Consider the following 21,395-nt stretch of genomic DNA (forward strand, 5'->3'; position numbering starts at 1 on the left):
ATTAGCAGCTTTTTGTCTTTGAAGGCCTGGAAATCTTTGTTTTGCAAATTTAGGTCCATAGAAATCATCATAGGCTTGTCTTGAGAGAATATAGCATATGGAGGCTGGTGTTTAAAGAAGAGGGGAGTGGCCCAACTTTAAAAGAAGGCCATTAATAAATTATGATGGCCACAGAGTTTTTGAAGAGGTGGAGTTCTTTCTCCTTCTCTTGAATCTGGGCTGGGCTTATGATTTGTTTTAACTACTAGAATGTGATGGAAGTGATGCCTTGCCAGTTCCAGTCCAGGTTCTTGAGAGGACCATCAGATTTTCTTCACTCCTCCTTGGAGTACTCATTCTTGGTATCCAGCCACCATGGAAGAAGATTGGGCTGGACTGTCAAATAATGAGACCACCTAGAGAGAAGCCAGCTTGGGCTTTCTAATCCCGGTAGGAGTTGCATGAATGTTCCCAGTCAATATCATGTGGAACAAAAATGAGCCCTTCCCACCAAGCTCTGCCCAAATTGAAGAATTCTGAGCAAATAATCGCTTGTATTTTAAGCTTGTTGGGCTGATGACTTTGAAACTGAGCTTGTGATGGCATTTGTGGATTACTGAGACTTTTGGATACTAGGCCATGTAATATTCACCCTTCCTTAAAAGAGTTTCTTTGAACCTCACCATCTCCATTGTCTCAGACTATCCCAGATGACACTGATCTAATTCTTCACAAATTCTTCTGGAATGCAGAATCTGCTTTTTTTTTTTTTTTTTTTTTTGAGATGGAGTCTCACTTTGTTGCCCAGGCTGGAGTGCAGCAGTGCAATCTCAGTTCACTGCATCCTCCGCCTCCTGGATTCAAGCAATTCTCCTGTCTCAGCCTCCCAAGTAGCTGGGACTACAGGTGTACACCACCACGTCCAGCTAAGTTTTGTATTTTTAGTAGAGACAGGGTTTCACCATATTGGTCAGGCTGGTCTCTAACTCCTGACCTCAGGTGGGCCACCCTCCTTAGCCTCCCAGAGTGCTGGGATTATAGGCATGAGCCACTGCACCCGGCCAGAATCCACATCTTACAGTTTACTACTTAAATGAATACAAACGTATGCGATGTGTAGTTTTCCAGTATTCCAGCATCCTTTAACTGGAATAAAGACAATGGGTTGGGCTGGATCATGTCTTCCCATTCCTTCTAGCTCTGGGGTTCTAAAATTGGCTTCTGACCTTCCTTTTTTCAGGCCAGAAGTCAGAGGTTCCTAGATATGTGAGCTGCCTTTATTATAATCATCTGGGAATTTATTATAAAAATAGATACCGTATTTCCAGCTCCTGATATTTTGACTCATTAGATTAAAGGTGGGGTCTGGAAATGTCTCTGAGCCAGAATTGTATCAAATTCCATTTTAGGTTGTTTATTAACTTATAATTAAGTACGTTATTTTCCTTTGAGTCTTATGTATAATCTTTGCTAACATCTTGCCTTAAATCTGTAAAAGGAAAATAATAAAAAATCACAGCAATATTCCTTTAACATAAACTAATTTTTCTTGCATAACTTTCTATACCAATTCCAGTCTATTTATTTAAAGACAGAATCTCAAGAGCAAAATTAAATTTTTCATTCTCATCTTCAAGTGGATTGTGTACAAACCAGTAGGTACCTAACTCCTTTGTCTTATGAATTTTAACTTAGAAAATAATGAAACTCCACTACATTTAGCCAGACATTTAAAGTTCATATTTCAAGACTCTATAAATATGGACTTCTCAGTAATAGGTGTTGATAGAATTGTTTAACTAACTGGAAAAAATAAGTTTAATCTCTCACATTGTCTACTGGTATAAATTTTAAATGGATCAAATATTTAAGTATAAAAAATAAAACCATACAATTACTGAAAGAACATTAAATAAGTTATAAGATTTGAACAAGAAAGGTCTTTCCATGACTCAAATTTCAGATGCCATAAAAGATTAACTAAGTAAAAACCAAAAATCTCTGTTTGATCTCCCCATCAAAACCCTCACCAGAAAAATGTTTAAAAAAACAAAGAACTGGGAAAAAAAAACCCTGTTTATTTATAAATGAAAAGTGATATCCCTAATGTGTATAGAGTTTCTTTAAATTAAAAAGTATATATAATTTTTAAAAATCAAGAAAACAAATGAACAGATATAGAAAAGATAAATGTAAATGGCCCCTAAAACATATGAAAAGATGTTTATTCAGGCAGAGGCCTAGATGGCCAACTAGAAACAGCTGTGGTTGGAATTGCCCGCTGAGAAGAAGGGTATAACGGAGAGTGAATCCTGTACTGAGAACTGGGGTATCCAGGTTCTCTCATTGCGACTGACTAGGCAGTTAGCACAACCCGTGAAGAGTGAGGAAAAGCCAGGTGGTGCAACAGTCCATCTGGGAGCCACACGGGACAAGGGGAGCTCCCACTCCCAGCCAAGGGAGGTGGTGAGTGATCATGCTACCCTGCCCGGGAAACCACACTTTTTCCACAGATCTGCGCAACCCACAGGTCAGGAGATCCCCCTTGTGAGCCCATGCCACCAGGACCTTGGGTCCCAAGCACAGAGCTGTGTGGATTCTCAGTGGCCAGGGAGGGGAACAACACATACTAGGACCTGTTGTGGGGAAGAAGAGTGAGGAAAAGCATCAGGATAAATAGTTAATGAATGTGGGGCTTAATTCCTAGGTGATGGGTTGATAGGAGCAGCAAACCACCATGGCACACTTTTACCCAGGTTATTAACCTGCATGTCCTGCACATGTATCCCAGAATGTAAAATGAAACGAAACTACATTAAAAAATGTTTATTCTGTATAATAAAATAAATCTAAATTAAAATTTTATCAAGATATCATTTCTCACATAGTAAACTGGTAAAATCTAAGTTTCCCTTCAGGTACATTCCTTTGTTGCGAGAGGGAACGTAAATTGGTACAAGTTCTGTAGAGATCAATTTGATACCAATGATCAAAATTACAACTGTCAGAGGCGTTTGAACCAGGGCAACTCCATCTTGAATAGGGGGTAGGTAAAATTAGGCTAAGATCTGCAGGGCTACATTCCCAGACAGTTAGGCATTCTAAGTCACAGGATGACATAGGAAGTCAACACAAGATACAGGTCACAAAGACCTTGCCGATAAAACAGGTTGCAGTAAAGCAGCTGGCTAAACCCACCAAAACCAAGATGGAAACAAAAGAGACCTCTGGTCGTCCTCACTGCTACACTCCCACCAGCGACATGACAGTTTAGAAATGCCATGGCGACGTAAGGAAGTTGCCTTATGAGATCTGAAAGGGGAGCATAAATAATCCACCCCTCATTTAGCTTATAATCAAGAAATAACCATAAAAATGGGCAACTAGCAGCCCTCAGGGCTGCTCTGCCTATGAAGTAGCCATTCTTTTATTCCTGTATTTTCTTAATAAACTTGCTTTCACTTTGCTCTGAATTTTTCTTGAATTCTTTCTTGTATAAGATCCAAGACCCCCTTGGGGTCTGGATCAGGACCTCCTTCTGGTAACAGAACTGCATTTATCCTTTGGCTTAGCAAGGTCACATCTGGGTATTTATCCTACAGATATTCCTTCCCTTGTGCAAGATGATGTATGAACGAGGTTATTTGTTATAGCATTGTTTGTTGGAATCGGTCCAAGTGTCCAGCAAAAGAAGACAGGTTAAATAGCTCACAAAATGGAATACTACTTTGTCACTAGAAACATGTGGACACCATATACATGGACATGGAATGATTCCAACATATATGGTTAGACAAATAAAGCGAGGCTCAGAGCAACATGTGCAGGCTAACCTTTGTGTAGGAAAGAGAGAAGCGTGCACATTCGCATTACCTTGTATTTGAATTTAAAATCTCTGTGATACGTTGACCTATGTAACAAACCTGCACATCCTGCATATGTACCCATGAACTTAAGATATAAATTGGAAATTAGAAAAAAAAAAGAAAGGAAGTGTTGGGCATGAGGTCTAAAAGAGAACTGATGTCAACTAAGTACTGTCAACATACAAGAGCTGACAATAAAGAATTAATACTGACTAGCTAGTAGATAAAAGATGCATACATATAAACAAGTGTGGTTTTCAAAATAAACATCTTGAAACTAAAAAGAAACCTCTGCGATGAATAAGAAACTAATAAAATGGCTGAGGATAAGGGGAGAAAATTGGATTCAGGGGTTGGTAGGTTTGAGACATCTTTTTCTTTGTTTTGCAATTACCATAGGGCTAATAGTTTTACTGGAAAGAGGAATATCTGAAAATAGTTTTTAACTCTTGGATAGAACAATGAGAAGAAGACTTTTTACTGTATTAATTTCTGTACTGTTTCATTTTATGAACCAGATGACTATGTTTTCTATCCAAGATATAAAAAATATTATAAAGCCTCTGCGAAAAAACAAGAATGGGCAGATCTCAGATGAATAGTGTCATATATCAAAATAACATTTTGTTCAGATGAAAAGTGAAGGGAACTATAGAAAATAACGTACCAACCACAAAGAGGAAAACTCTCGAAGAAAATGGTGTAATGTATGAACTGCAGGGACCTTCAGATGCATTTTTCCAGAGTGAGAGTGGGACAAGCCATGCTTTCTCAAGCAGTGTGTTTAAAGACTTTATTTTTTTTTCTCTGAGACAGAGAAATCCATCTACTGAAATGTTATTTCAAATAGGCTAAAAACCACAAAGAAAAGGTGTTACTATTCTTCAACTATGTATTTTGGCTGCAAGTAAACATTTTCACAGTGCTGTAACCAGGAGGAAGAAGCCTCTGGCATTGCTTAGGAGATTCAGTGTCACAAAATTGCTTCCAAAGCCCCAGGCACAAGCATGTGTGTTCAAGGGGAATGAAAAGGAGAAAATGGTTGCAAGTATTGCTTTTATAAGAAAAAGGTTAAAAAAATCACTTTGCCCAAATCCTAGACAGCACTTTCTGTTGCATCATTGGTCTAAACTGCATCGCTTGGCCTTCCCTAAATGCAAGGTGAGGTGGGTGGAGAAAGTGAGTATTTAGCTTTGCCAGCCTTTGTGGTAGAAGCAGGAAGCAAGAAGAGTGTTGGAAAGGCTGATTGGGTTAGCTAATGTTTGCCCTGACTGTAAGTAGTAGGATACCTGGTGGTGGGAACACTCTACCCATGCTCTCTTCAAGTGTCAGTGTTCAGTATAGTCCCAGGCTAATTAGATCCCCAGCTGGATGCTTTGTTGAGGCTGATTTCCCCTCTATTAAAGGAGAATGGAATAACAAATTTCTTTGAATTTCTCAGGCTTTTACCGTTTAGGAACTCTCAGCTGTTTTTCTATAGCTGTCTATGTCTAGTGCACTTAAACATAACACTATTCGAGCTCCATGTTTGTGTTAATTACTATTATAATATTTTCAACTTTATTTAAGAGATTTTTTTTTTTTTAATTTAAAGATGGGGTTTCACTGTTGCCCAGCTGAGTACAACGGTGCAGTCATCACTGCAGCCTCAATGTCCCAGGCTCAGGCAATCCTCCTGCCTCAACCTCCTGAGTAGCTGGAACTACAGGTGCACACCACTATGACTGGCTAATTTTTTAATTTTTTTGTGGAGAGGAGATCTCAAACTCCTGGACTCAAGCAATTCTCCCATCTCAGCCTCCTGAGCAGCTGGACTACATTTGAGTGCCACCACACCTGGCTAAGTTTAAAATTTTTTTTTAGAGACTGGATCTCACCGTCCTTCCCAGGCTGGTCTTCAACTGCTGGCTCAAGCTATCATCTTGCCTCAGCCTCCCAAAGTGCTGTATTACAGGTGTAAGCCATGGCACCCAGTCTATTGCCAGCTTTAAAGTGGCTATCAGTAAGTATGTTAGTAACATTTAAGAAAATCTATTCACTGAATATTTGAATATATATATATGAATGTGCCACTTTCTTATGAAAGATTTCAGGCTGCTCCACAAATACAAATGTTGACTCTACCTGCTTTCTGAAGCTTGATATCCCTACAAAAGGAGACAGATTTTTCATGTCAACATTAGAGAATCCTTTGAATATAAATTCCCCTGCAAGAGATAATACCTAACCTTAATGGGAAAAGGCTTTGCTCATGCTGGTGATGAGCTGAGGATGAGAATGAGGAAAAGAGCCTAACAACAGTTTGGAAAGAGACCTCAGTGAGGTATTTATCACTTGTCAAATAAATATTTCTTAAAGGAGGGCAATAATCCACTCCTAGAATTCACAGCCTATCTATTCATTTGCTCATTTAACAAATTTTTACTAAGCAACTGCTACATAAAAGACACTGATACAGAAAGAAAGGTCACTGTCAGAGGTGAGGATATAGAAGGCTCAAGGGCAATAGTTTCACAACATTTTTAGTGTCAAAGAAGCTCATATATATATATATATATATATATATATATTTTTTTTTTTTTTTTTTTGAGATGGAGTCTCAGTCTGTCACCCAGGCTGGAGTGTAGTGGCATTATCTTGGTTCACTGTAGCCTCTGCCTCCTGGGTTCAAACAATTCTCCTGCCTCAGCCTCCTGAGTAGCTGAGATTACAGGCATGTACCACCATGCCTGGCTAATTTTTGTATTTTTAGTAGAGACAGGGTTTTGTTATGTTGGCCAGGCTGGTCTTGAACTCCTGACCTTAGGTGATCTACCTTGGCCTCCCAAAGTACTAGGATTATAGGCATGAGCCACTGTGCCTGGCCAGAAGCTCGTAATTTAAGAACATTTACACAGATATACCATACCTAAAGCAGATCCAGACTAAGGGTGTAGTGGACACAAATCCCTGAGAGTCCAACTGCTCTTCTCACTGCCTGAAGTCTCTAAAGGGTGCAACTTGAACATTTTTGCTTAAGGGATTGGCATAAGCACCCACACTGAATGGTGTACCAGTCTGAAGAGCTGTCACTCATAGCTCAGCTATTGCGTATCAAGACACCTGCTATTCAATTAGTGGCCTGGTCACAGACGTTGACATCCAGCCTCCAGAATTCTTGCAATGGCCCTGATGTTCCACAGGAGTGAATGGGTGGGAGTAGGAGGCCACCTAGCTGGCACTAGGGTTGCAAATTGAATGTTTACAAGAGCAAATGGGGGCAAGGTAGATAAACCAAGTGACACAGGGGGGCCCAAGGTGACTGTGCTATACATGCCCCATCCAAAGAGGACAACAGCTCTTTAGCTCCAGCTCATTGTTGCCCAGATCTTTACATTTTTTGAGAGAAGTTCTAAATCTATATTTTAATAACTAATACAAATGTTTAACAGTTTGCAAGCCAAACGAAACATATCTGTGGGCTCCTGTATATTTGGAATTTCAGATTTAGACATTACCAGAATACATTACTCATTTACCAAGATTATGTTTTCTATCTTCATCATTCCATATAACCAAGATTGGCCTTATAGATCAATATATACAATAGAGGAAGAATTGAGAGATAAAAAAAAAAATCCTATCAGATACACTAGTTATAGTACAATTTGTCAGGGTTCACTCGGGGTGGCTGGCAAAATACTAGGGAAATATTAGTGAAAGTTATAGATTAGTCTCAAACCTTTAGGAAGGCTGAAAGGTTTTATTGGGACAGGCTGCAAGCAGCCGGTTCATTACATTAGGAAAGGAAAAAGATAGAGATGATAAGAGGCTTTCCCAATTAAGTCTGTTTACCCCACGTCCCTTTGTCTCTACTCTGTTTCCTCATGTAAACTTTGTGCTGGATGGCCCTCTCCGGGTAAGATCAAAAAGGAATTACCCGTTAATAGTGTTTACTCTGGGCCCCAGAACCTAAAGCTTTTATCAGTCGTAAAACCACTCTTAACCATGTTCGGTATCCACAAGAATGTTGACTTAGAACCTCTGTTATGAAATTCATATTGAATAACCGTGAGGATGGACAGGTTGGTTGGCTGCATTTGCCCTCTGCAAGTGGCTGACGACCATCCCTAGCCCACTTGAATCACCGTAATGAGCGTGAGTGTGCATTTTTTTCATCCATCGTTGAGTCAGAGTCTGCAGGACAGACCTCTGCAGGTGGTGGTCTTCTCAATAATTAAATATTTGTATAATGTCATATGAATGACAAAATCAGTCATCTCTGGTAAGTCACTTCTGGTCAGTTACTAAATTTTTCTTTCAATTTTCTCATTTGTAAAATAAGGATATATTAGTGTCTACCTTTAAACGTTGTTGTGAGGATTAAATGAGATAATGCATTAAAAGGATCATGCAGAATAAAGAATACATGCTATTGAGGTTTTGAGAGGAGGCCCACAATAACACCTCTCTTTGTTGCCTAAGTTCTGAACCAGTTAAAATAGAATTATTCCATGAAGAACTAAAATATCACCATTATCAATGATAAGGGCTAGGTTGCAAGACACAACTTAGTTTGACCAACAGAATGGGCTTGCTAACTGCCTATCCCCATTGTCAGACTTGGAACAGCTCACGTAAGGGAAATTTTGCTTTAAAGGAGTACTTAACCCAGGTTACTAATTACCCTTGGTTCAGATGCAGAGGAACGAGAGGAGGCTTGATGTCTTTGGTTGCTTTCACTTTTGATACGTTACTTCTTCTCTACTGAGAAAGGTTGGCCAATGGCTGTTCCCTAATAAAAGCTCTCCCCCAAGGGAGGAGTCAAGGGTGGAACAAGAGACCAGAGGTATTAAGAGAAATCCTATTCCTGGAAAAAAGGTAGGAAGTGAGGAAGAAGCATTTTCCCTAATATTTACTAAGTGCTCAGTAAGTGGTACCTATTATCATTATCATTAATATGTAGAACCCTGACAGTTTTTGGCCTGACAGCTTTTCAATGAATTGCAAGCTGGGCCCTGCCCGAATATAAACAATGTATCCCCATATTGGAATTCTGCAAACTGTTTCCTAAAATGCTAAAAGGTGTGCTGGGAAAAATGGATTCTGGGCTCAAATAATTCTTGGATTAAGGAAACCAAAATAGACTTCTTTACTACAGACTATCTTAGAGTTTTTCGTGTGCTAAAATAAAACATTGGATGTACTGATAAATACATAAAACGGACACCTCTACTTTAAACTTATTTCTGCTCTTATACTTTCTCCTAGCATATTTATTAATAGTCTAAGAACAAGTTCTGTGGATGACAGTTAAGGAAAAACTAATTCAAATTTAATTTGATAGTTTATCCCAATACTTCAGAAAACCAACACAGATTATTGTATATGATATATGTTAATTCATCAACTTTGACCAAACAAAATGAACACACAGAAAGCAAGTACATTGTGTAAAGTACACCCACCTTAAAAATATTTCTTTTTTTTTTTTTTTTTTTTTACCCTGACCCCTACTCACTCCTCTGAAAATAACAGCTGTTAAGTGAATTTTCTCTTAGGCAAAGGTTTATTGCTTTGTCCAGTTTGGGTTTTCAGTTGCCTTTGTCATTTTCAGCTGGGCCTCTTACTCTGAGTGGGGTGACCTCCGTGTTGAGCCATGACATACACTGTTGGGAGGCAGGAGACATTTGAATTTTCAACCCATTAAATTTAGGTTTCTAATGAAAACAAAAGATTCTTGAAAAACTGGTTTTGACCTGGCAGTTTATTGCTTTACTTCTAAGGTTGTCTTTATAAAAATAAAAGAATTAGAAGTCATCTGCTTCCAATTCCTTTATAACTCTTGTTCCCAGATGTTGTATTAAAAATTATCTGTTTAAACATAAAATTCTGAATATTTTCATTTAATTCAACACATTTATTTTAGCTTTGTATTTGGCAGGTATAGAAGTCTAACAAATTTCTAAAACTATGGAAAATTATTCTTTCAGTTAATTTGTGTGTTACCCTGTTTCAGCCTTGTTGCTCTCATTAATAATAATAATAAAAAAAGCAACTAATATTTGCACAGGGTGTGCCAAGCATATTATTCTATTTGATCTTCACAAAAATCTTCTGAAGTAGATGCAATTATTTTGTCCATTTCACTGATGGTGTCTGGGGCTTATAGAGAGGCTAAATAATTACCAAGGCCACCCAGTTGTAAGCAGCAATGGCTAGATGGGAATCCAGGCCACCTGTACCACAGTCTGCCCTTAATCACCATAACCAGTTTAAGAGTAGTACTTGGAGACACAGTTCTTAAAATCCATCTGGTTCTTCAAGATCTTTCCAGAGTCATACATTTGTGTGTGAATCCAAACATACTTTGTTTACTGTTCACATGAATGAGTCTATTTTTGGTAACTCCCAGGGCTTTCTCAATAATTAAAAAAACCACAATGTTCAAATCATCCTGGGAGAGAAAGATTAACAGGAACACAGAGTTAGCTAACCTTGCTTAATTGGGCCAGCATGGGTAGTTGAATAAAAAAGAAAAAAGCCTAGTTCAGTCACGGATGGGAGAATGTGGGTTGTGTCCTGGAGCTTTAAATGGAAATGGATGCAATGCATGGCAAAAATCCATGCTTCTTAGGAACATGAAGGTTACTTTACAATTAAAGCCAGGGTGAAACAAAAGTAGCAGAAATGCGAAGGCCTCTGATACCTGAAAACGGCTTTCAAAACATTTAGCACAAACTATGATTTATTGTCGTAAGTATTCTGGCAGATGTGCCAAGATTTATGCTGTAGTTGCTTTGAGTTCTGAAAGAGCAGATAATCACAAATGAGGAAAAATTGCCTCTTCAAATGCAGAAATATTTCTTTTTTGATGCAGATATGTTGCAGTCTTGTTTTTCCTTCTTTCTGTTGTTCCAGTTTGAGAAATGTTCTATCATGTGAAACAGATTATATTCTGTGTGATCATCTGAAAATATATTAAAGCCACATTGTCATTTGGTCTGGCATGCTGCTTAAATTGGTGGGGAAATCTACAGTTCCTGATTTTAATAATCAAACACTCAAATACTTGAGTTCTAGAAAGAAGATCAAATTATGCTCCCCTGTCTTTTCCTTCCTTCAACCCCTGCCCAATTGAACATGAAGACTTTCAAGAAATCTTTTATTGAGCATTTACCAAAGCTACTGTATGAGATAATAACACGCCTGAAAGAGTCCTTGCTCCACAGGAGACAATATGCATAGTCTTATGGAGTGTCCCATACACACATCAAATATCTCTCAGAATGAGGAAGACAGTGGTGAGGACTCTAAATGGGGATGTGAAACTTGGGGGGCCTGGAGAAGACAGAGTTGAACTCTGCCATGGAGGATTACAGAAGGTGTCACAGAATAAGAAACATCTCAGCTTGTGTTAGAGGATAAGGAAGATTTTGATTGGTAGAAAAAAATGTTACAGGCTTGGTGTGGTGCTTACCCCTGTAATCTCAGCACTTGGGGAGGCCAAGGTGGAAGGATCTCTTGAAGCCAATAGTTTGAGACCAGCCTGGGCAACATAGTAAGGCCCTGTCTCTATAATAAAAGAAAAAAAATGGCGCCGGGCGCAGTGGCTCACGCATGTAATCCCAGCACTTTGGGAGGCTGAGGCAGGTGGATCACGAGGTCAAGAGATCGAGACCATCCTGGTCAACATGGTGAAACCCCGTCTCTACTAAAAATACAAAAAATTAGCTGGGCATGGTGGCACGTGCCTGTAATCCTAGCTACTCAGGAGGCTGAGGCAGGAGAATTGCCTGAACCCATGAGGCGAGGTTGCGGTGAGCCGAGATTGCGCCGTTGCACTCCATCCTGGGTAACAAGAGTGAAACTCCATCTCAAAAAAAAAAAAAAAAAAAAAAAAAAAAAAAAACCTAAAAAATGTTAGGCAAAGTTTTTAAAACTTAAATTAGCTGCAATCAAAAAGCATGTGTGGGGTTCATGGGTAGTAAGTCTGATGTACTTAGTTAAAGGGACCCAAATCTACTTGAAACAAAACAAAACACAGGCATGTTTGTTTCAGACTCAGAACAAAGGGCATGAGACCACAGTCAATAACCCCCATCCACCAGGCAGACTGTCAAATCAGCTTTTAAGAAAAAATAGCTTTACTCTTAAATATGATCAGACAATCATATTTAATTTCTTCAGATAACTGAAGAAAACTTTACCTTGAAAATAAAAACTAAAAAACAAACACACATACACAAAATAGACAACTTGGAGGAAACCAAAACAATGCAGAAATATGGAAACATGAAGAGGAAAACCACCATTAACCTCCTCAGTGAGATAGGAAAAGATATTGTATCCTTGAAGCACAAGCAAGGTGCTATTAGGGAACGGAACATTCAGGGAACAAAAAAGAACCTTAAACATACAAAATGTGAAAGGAAATCTAAGAAAAATTTAAGATTAATGTTGGAAAATCAAGTTGAGAAAAGTTCCTGTGAAGCAAATTGTATTACTTTACTATGGCTGCTATAACACAGTGCCACAGACTGGGTGACTTCAGTAACAGAAATTTATTCTCTCACAGATCTGGAGGCTCAAAATCTGAGACCAAGGTGTTAAGAAGATTGGTTCCTTTGAAGGCTACTCCCCGTGGCTTGTAGATGGTTATATTTTCATGTTTACATGGCACCACCGTCCCCCACCGCTGCTGTGTGTGATTGTGTCCAAATTTCCCTTCTTATAAAGATACTAATCATATTGGATTAAGCCTACCCTAAAGACCTTATTTTAACTTTGTTACCTCTTTGAAGACCGTATCTTCAAATATCACCTTCTGAGGTTTTTAGGGTTAGGACTTCAACATATGAATGGGGTGAGAGGGGAGAGAGGACACCACAGCCCATAATATAGACCAAAAAGATTTAGAAATGGAAAGTGAGAGCCAGGCAAGTGGTCGGGTCTATAATCCAAGCCACCCAGGAGACTGAGGTGTGTGAAAGCAAAATAAAACCTCAGGACCTCAACTCACTGTGCCAAGAGGTAATAATTAATCTGAAAGCTGAGTCATGCAAGAAACTACCTTTCTGTTTGTTCCTGAGCAGATAGTTACAGAAAAAGTTTAGATATCTCCACAGGTAGCTACTCTATGCTCACCTTATGTTATGTAAAGTGCCAATTTACTGAGTGCCAGATGAATACATAATTGACTGTTCCCCTACCTGCACCTTTTCTCCTGCAACATGTGGATTCAGTAGTGTAACCATACCTCCCTCTTTTCCCTCCAGCTCACTTTTTCCCTTTAAATATTAAAGTCTTCAATCATCTTTGGAGAAAGTCATAGACCACAGACTGTTTCTGTGATTCTGTGTTCCTTTTTTCCAGGCATGTCCTTAACATTAGGAAAATAAACTAAATTGGTGTTCCAGACTTAGAGAGAGAAAGAGAGAGAGGAAGTCATTAATGAAGAAATTTATAAAGATTTCCCTGAATTAAAGGTCTCAGTTATAAGATTAGAATAGGCTATGAATATGCAAGAAAATTGGTAAAAATAAACCCATACTATGGCAATCATTAGGATGAAACCTGGGCAACAGGATTTTTTAGCTTCCCAAGTTATTTTCTTATTTCCCAGGTTAGGTATATTCAACGTAAACATGGAAAAACAAGAGCCAGGAAAAGAATCCCCCTAGTGATAGAAAAAAAGGATTCTGGGATAAATTTCTGCACTGAGAACAGGGTGCAACCCATCTAGAATAAAGTAGCGAGGAAAACAACATGAGAAATTTCTTCCAATAAATGAAATTGACATAGTAGCCACTGCAAAGTATAGAGAGAAGCTTTAGACAATTGGTGTAGCATAGAGAGGAGATTTAAACAAGAGACATTAAGAACTTTATGCAGGACTGCATGTGTAGAATACATTAGAAGGGATAAGGATGGATAGTGAAAGGTTATTACAGCAACCCATGTAGTATGAACCCCACGAAGAGTCTGGGGTTGAACTAATCAGGAGTATATAAGAAAACAAACAAATTTTAAAGGAAGAAAATTATAAACTCCATAGAAGCAAAAAATATGCAGGGAAGGAAAAGTTCTCTCGGCTGACTACATGACTCAATTGTGGAAAGAGTTTGACTAATGGAGAAGAGGAGAACGGAAGTGTACATGTGTGTAATGGGGTGTGTGTGTGTGTGTGTGTGTGTGTGTGTGTGTGTGTGTGAAGGAGTTAATTATCTTCTTCCATGGTGGGAAGTCAATAGATAATGGTCAAAAATAAAATATCCAAAAGTAGCAGTTCAAGCATGCCATTTAGAAAGCTAAAAATTTTGTAAGTGGTTGCTCTGGAGTGTGGGAAATCCATTAGAGGGCTGAGGGATTGCTCTTTTCATTCTTTTCATAACAAGTTTTGTAAAAGTATTTGGCTTTCTAAGTGATGTACAGATTTAACTTTATAAAATTAAAAATTACAAAATACAAAACCCAGAAGCACTAGAAAAGAAATATAAGGGGGATGGGACAAACTGCTGAGGGATGACAGTGACAAAAACGAAGACAGAGAGAAGCTAGACCTTGCCCTGATTTAAATATTGATATCTGGGAGATCAACCAGATCTTTTAACAGAAAATGCTTTGAGTTGAGATATCAATATGGAAGACATGTTAGGATGAAAGAGCTGTAACTTCTTTGAGGCATTAGACCTGTCCTAGATTACCTATCCTAGATTTTCTTTAAGGTCAGAGAATATCAAAGAGTAGAGCCATCTAAAGAGACCAAAAAATATAGGATTTCATTATTCAACTATTTATTCAACAAATATTATTGACCATCTGCACTGCACTGGATGTCTGATATAACATTGTCCTGGATGTGTGTGTGTGTATGTATATGTATGTGTGTGTATACATATATATTCATTCAAAAGGATGTGGTTGAAAAAGAAATTATTCAGAAAAGATAGATCAAATAGTGCCTAATACACTCTCATTAGAATTATGCACTTTATCAAAGAGAAATAAAGAGACATTAAGAGTTATATGCAGGATTGCATGTGTAGAATAGATTAGAAGGCATAAGGATGGATAATAAAAGGTGATTGCCGTGACCCATGTAGTATTAGCTTAAACTAGGGAAGAGTCAGTGAAATGGTGGCACAGACATGTAGGAGATATTGGAAGGTATATTCCATAGAATTTAGAATTTAGTGATTGATTGAATATGGCAATTGATGACCAAAAAGGAGCAAAAAGGACAGTCAGGTACTGGGTATAATGGCATGAATGATAGCATCATTTTCAAATATAACAAAGAGAGACAGATTCCAAGGGAAAAGTATCTGGTTTCATTTTAGATATATTGAGTTTCATATGAAAGGACAATTCAACACGTATGTTCAAATATCTAGAGTAGAGCTCTAGAGAGAGAATTCTATAGACGACATAAAGTTGGGAGTCTCAGGTGACAGTTCAAGGAATACATATAGAGAAGATTATGAAAGAAGAGCAGAGAGAATAAGAGGAGACACTTTTGTACAGAACTACGAGGAGGACAAGTATGTACAAAATAGTCAAAGGATAAGGTGTCTGAAGAAGAAACTGAAAGAAGTGACAAACTGGCAAAAAGATAACCAGAAGACAGCAATTCAACTGAGAAAAAGAACAGATGTAGAGGTCTGAGATAATTAATAGAACAATGCACTGAGGAGATGAGTGACTTTCTGATAAAGGAGAAGGAATGCTATCTCCTCCAATTCAATAGGAGAGAAGTAGAAAAGGATAAATGCAGAGACATGTAAATTTTAACTTTTTATTTGTTTTTACTTTGTATATAGATGGGGAATACTGTGTTGCCCAGGCTTGTTTCAAACTCCTAGACTCAAACAATCCTCCTCCCTTGGCCTCCCAAAGTGCTTGGATTACAGGTATGAGTCACCACATCTGGCACTAAGTTTTAACTTAGATGGCAGTAACTCAACTTGAGTCTAAATCCACTTGATTCTCTTTTATCTAAGGTCATATGCTGAGAGTAAAGGGGAAAGTTGGTTTAGAGTTATGAGGAAACTGGAGAATGCATGAAATTCATTTCATGTAAAATGAGAAATAAACCTATTAGGAAAATATAGAAAAATTCCAGATAGCTTCGAGAGCTCACGTGATGTTGGGAACCATGTGGTCTGTGTTATATAATTTTCTCTAGCAGCCTTGCAGCCTGTTAAAATGACCAACCCTGAAAACCTGCTGCCTTTGGGGGGCACAGTGGCTCATGCCTGTTAAGCCCACCACTTTGGGAGGCCAAGGCAGGTGGATCATCTGAGGTCAGGAGTTCGAGACTAGCCTGACTAACATGGTGAACTCTGTCTCTACTAAAAATACAAAAATTAGCCGGGTGTGGTGGCAGGCACCTGTAATCCCAGCTACTTGGGAAGCTGAGGCAGGAGAATCGCTTGAATCTGGGAGGCAGAGGTTGCAGTGAGCCGAGATTGTACCATTGCACTCCTTGGGTGACAAGAGCAAAGCTCCATCTCAAACAAAACAAAACAAAAATACCTGCTGCCTTTAATTTCCTTGTGTTCTCAACCCACAAAATCACTTACAAAACACTTATTCCTAGCCATTACCTTGCTGCAAAAATCCATGTTTGCAGCCAGGAGTGGAGGAGAGGTAGGTGTGGCTACTCAGGATATTGTTGAGGAATTTCTTGTCTTAGATGGATGGGGAGGTTCTAGTAACTCGTCATAGTAGTTAAGTTTCATCCTACTTGGACGTAGACATAAAACAACTTTTTATTTGGAAAGTTGAGAGTGATAACTGAGACTGTTTATGACAACAAAACTGTAGATAATCTAAGTCAACATGATTTTGTTGTTTGTTTCAGGAAAATTTTGTCTGGGTGGGAAGAAATACTGTAACCAAAAATAATTTTTCTATTTTGTTGTTGTTGTCTCCAATTCCTACAAATCAACTAATTGAAGACAGCAGTCTGCTCATTTGAGCAAAATCTTGCTTATCAGACTGTTTACATATCAAGATTGGCTTTAAGACCCTTGCGTTGCTGGACCAATCAATCTTAAACTATTGTGTCACAGACTTTGCTGAATCCCAATTAGTTCCTCACTTTGAAAGCCCCACTCTCACCTTAAACGACTGGAGTTTTGACCTGGAAGTCCTATAACAATCGCAATTCTGATGCCCCCTTCTGAGACACTGTTAAGACTATGTCAAGTTCATATTTTAGGGAGGTTCAAGGGAAAAGTTTACAGAACACAAATCATTGCAATTCAGAACTTCTCACCAGTTCTTGGCTATAAAATCTCTCCCCCAAGAACCAGGTTTAACCTTTTTAAATTCTTCAAACTTTGCTCTACTCTTCCCTGATGGATGGCCCATTGTAAAAGCCCCTCCTTCTAAACACCTCTCGAGCTGAATCCATTGTCCCCTCCTTCATATTTAACTCCCACAAGAACTCAATTAGCAACATCTGTTGATTATGCCTCATATGTAGCTCCCAAGTCCATATGCTCTTTACCATCAGCACAGCAGCAGCTCGATCCAGCTCATCCGTACTTGTGCAATGGCATCATACTCCTCTGCTAGTGCTTCTTAAAGGCATCCACAGCATGAGACATTTGCATTGCAGGCTCATGTCAATGAAAATTTGTGCTTCTAGCTGGAAGCAGATAGAGATTCTGGCTACTCCAGTTTCCTCCTAGTTGTCCTAAAGACTGAAGAGATCAATATCTTGATGGATTTACAGGTACAGGTGTTATGTCCTTCCGGCACCCTGGGTTGGAAGCTCTGCACTAGATTTTTCCCAGTATGTTAGCTTTCAGAGCATTTATTTATCTTCCATAGCCAATTCTTCACAGTGTGCCTATTACATACTAAGTACCTAACGTGTGTCATTGAATCGATACAAAGTTCTAAATTTGATATCTTGAAACAAAGATTCTTCATTGTATGATGAGCAAAAAGTTTTGGGGATCCATAATAAAGCCTTACTTCTATGCATTCATCTATGATTTTTCAAGACCCTTTTATAGAGCTCTCCCTCTCTTACCATAAAGCACCTTTTCAATTTGACTTGGAGTTCTACTTGGGAGATGCCTGGACTATCACTTAAGGTGCTATACCCTGCTGTGTATTCTTACATCGCTCTACGCTTTCTTATGTGATGGCTTCCACCCAGGACACCTTTTGTCTCATTTTTAAATGAGCCTGAGGAAGCTTGTTAGTCCTTGAAAACCCAACTAACTGTTGCCTCCTCACTTAAGTCTTCTCAACATGACTGTTTCCTTTTCACATTTTCCTAAAGTACTTGACGAATAATCTGTAGTGAAGTAAAAACAAAAAGAAAATCTCATTATCAGATAACAGAATTTTATTCTTAGGGAAGAAATCACCTTTGTTTAGGAAAAGGTCTTCATAATCTTCAAAATAGTTAACATGTTAGCAAAAGATCTGGCAATTAAATAAATGGTCCAATGTCTGTGAATGAGAAATGAATAGGAATTACTGAGTAGAGGGGACTGGGCAAAAATAGTTGAGGAACATGGCAGAGCAGCTTAAAGACTTACAACAGGGACATCAATACTTAATTTTAGGGCATTTGTATCCTTATAGTGTTCATCCCATCTGTATTTCTAAAGCTTTCAGTGAAGTATGCCACACATTCAAAAGCCTCATGAAAATGTTATTTTATTTATTTTGGAGAGGCATATTTGGTTTAAAAGTGGTGGAAATAACTATACACTAAAAAGGCATAGAGTAAAAATTAAGAAGTTGTCAGAGCAGAAAGTCAAGGCTGCAGGTGCTCATGAGTCGGAAAAAAAAAATGGGAATTTACGTCAATCCTCTCTAGATTTCAAGGGACAGGAAAAGTTTATCTGCTTCCAAGTTTCACCTCAATCGTAGCAGTTACCACAATCCATGTTAGATCAGCAATGACTGTAGGTGATATGTATAGTCTTGGGGGCAGTGTCACATTGAAACACAGCTGCCCCAGCTTTAGTTATGGATGTTGAATGGGGAATGGGCCACTTCCTAGAAGAAGGAGGTTCCAGGCAGGAAAGCAACGGAAGTCTGTTTCAAACAACAATCTTCTCTACTTAACTCAGGTATCATTATTAATATCACTATTGGGCCATTAATCCTGTGTTATATATTGTATTGCCAATTGAGAGATCTAAGTAGGGCTGGTTGTTACAATACACGATAAACTTCTGTGGGAACATCACATTTCTAAGCCCACCCTTTGTACCAAACACAAATTTACACATGAGCTCAAGGGTGGTTTTTATGAGGGCAGAAATTACATCAGTTCTGTTTACCATGGTGTCCTAGGACAGTGCCTGGCCCACACTAGAAGTAAAATAAGCATTTGTTGAACAAATAAAAATTTAATAGTCGCTGAGTTAATTTTTAAATAGTTTCTTGAATAATGTGTTCCAGTGAGCGGGAGCCAGAAAAGATGTGGTGTTTGATGACTGATGAAAAATACCTGCAGAAAAATACAGAATGTTCTGATCTATATGACCTATGATTGTGTTCTCTTTTTCTTTTCTTGGTGCCAACTAACATCATGTGATGCACAGTGGAAGCATGGTTATCTCAACTCTCTGGCAATTTCCACGCAATTCACAAATGAAGTTCAATATTTGCCAATGAATTGAATTGGGTTGACTAAAACACAATCTTACGTTCCACACTGTTTGAGTTCTATTCCCTTTGCACTTTTTAAAGCAAACTAGAAATGCATATGAAACTATGACCAGGATTGGGCTGTTGGGGCTATCGCCAAAAGTTCTAGGAAAAGGTATGTGTGAAGCCTGTCACTGTTCACTCCTTGGATTGTCAGAATCACGACCTGCCTGCACTGAGCTGAAATTTATGACTGAGTTTTATTAGTTAAACATCTTTCAATTTTTGAGCAATATCAATTTTCTCTGTGAATTAAAAATACATTTGCCAATATCACATGAATGAATCTCGGAAAATACAGTTCTAGGAAGCATTAAAATTACTTATCAGACTAAAAGCTTTTATATTGTAAGCAATTAATGTAATTAAAATACTTGGTTATGTCTGATTTCCTAATTTGCTAAATAGTGACCACAGTAGAATAAATATTGATCAAATATTGTGTTCCCTTTGCCTTCTGAAGTTTTAATTTTTCTGAATAACTTTGTGTTATGTAATTTGCAGCTATTTGCTTTTGCTCTGTGTCTTAGCACTTACTAAATGGTGGCTGGCTGTTTCCTGGGGCTGCTGTCCAACAAACATGGTGGCTTAAACAACAGAAAATTATCTCAGGCTTCTGGAAGCTAGAAGTTCAAGATCAAGGTGTCAGCAATGCTGTGAGGAAGCATTTGTTCCATACCTCTCACCTGGCTTCTTCTGGTGGTTTGTAGACAGTCTTTGGTGTTTCCTCACTTGGTTTCCCAATCTCTGCCTTCACCTTCACATGGGAATTCTCCCTGTGTGCATGTCTGTCTTAGCATCCAAATTTCCCCTTCTTATAAGGACATGAGTTATACTGGATTAGGGGCTACCTAATGACCTTGCCTTATCTGCAAAGATCTTATTTCCAAACATGGTCACATTCACAGGTACTGTGGGTTAAGACTTCAACATCTTTTGGAAGGATGCAATTTAAATCATAACAGTTGCATATTATTGTAAAGGAATAGTGTAAAGTAAGGTGAATAAGAAGTAGAAATTTCTTGGAAACGTTGTTAGGCCCGGAAGGGACAGAGTACTACATGTCTAGTGGAGAGAAACTGAATGCTTCATGAGCTGTGGAAATACAGATTTACTGTGATTCCTTTGATTGCTATGTTATACCTAAGTCAAGCATAAATGGAAAAGCTTTTTTGAAAGAGATAAATAGCAGCAGCAACAATAACAACAAAAGAGCTAGATTTCAGTCCTAGCTCTACTGTTTTTCCAGCTAAGTAATCCTAAGCAAAACAACTTCTGCAAGCCTCGTTTTCTTTGTAAAGGGAAGATCTCATAGCTTGAGGCTTAAATGAGAGACCCTATGTAAATGTACCTGTGATTTAGCAGAGCTCAAAAATAAGACTTCCCTTTTCTCCTGCTCCTTTTTCCATTCTTCTTCATTCTATCTCTTAAGTCCTAAAATTGCCCATTCTAGTGACTTTAATAAGTGAAAATTTTATAGTTTCATACTGTATATATATATATATATTTTTTTTTTGAGATGGAGTCTCTCTCTGTTACCCGGGCTGGAGTGCAGTGGTGTGATCTTGGCTCGCTGCAACCTCCACCTTGTGGGTCCAAGCGATTCTCCTGCCTCAGCCTCCTGAGTAGATGGGACTACAGGCCTGTGCCACTACGCTCGGCTGATTTTTTGTATTTTTTTTTTTTTTTAATAGATACGAAGTTTCACCGTGTAAGCAGGATGGTCTCAATTTTCTGACCTCGTGATCGGCCTGCCTCCACCTCCCAAAGTGCTGGGATTACAGGCGTGAGCTACCACGCAGGGCCCATACTGTAATTTTTAAAGATAAGTCACTGAAGGATGAGCCTGCACTATGGAAAATGTATATTGTAAAACTGAAGAAT

This window comes from Sapajus apella, unplaced genomic scaffold, assembly GCF_009761245.1.
Source record: "Sapajus apella isolate SASKATOON/1434 unplaced genomic scaffold, GSC_monkey_1.0 scaffold4, whole genome shotgun sequence".
NCBI lineage: Eukaryota > Metazoa > Chordata > Mammalia > Primates > Cebidae > Sapajus > Sapajus apella.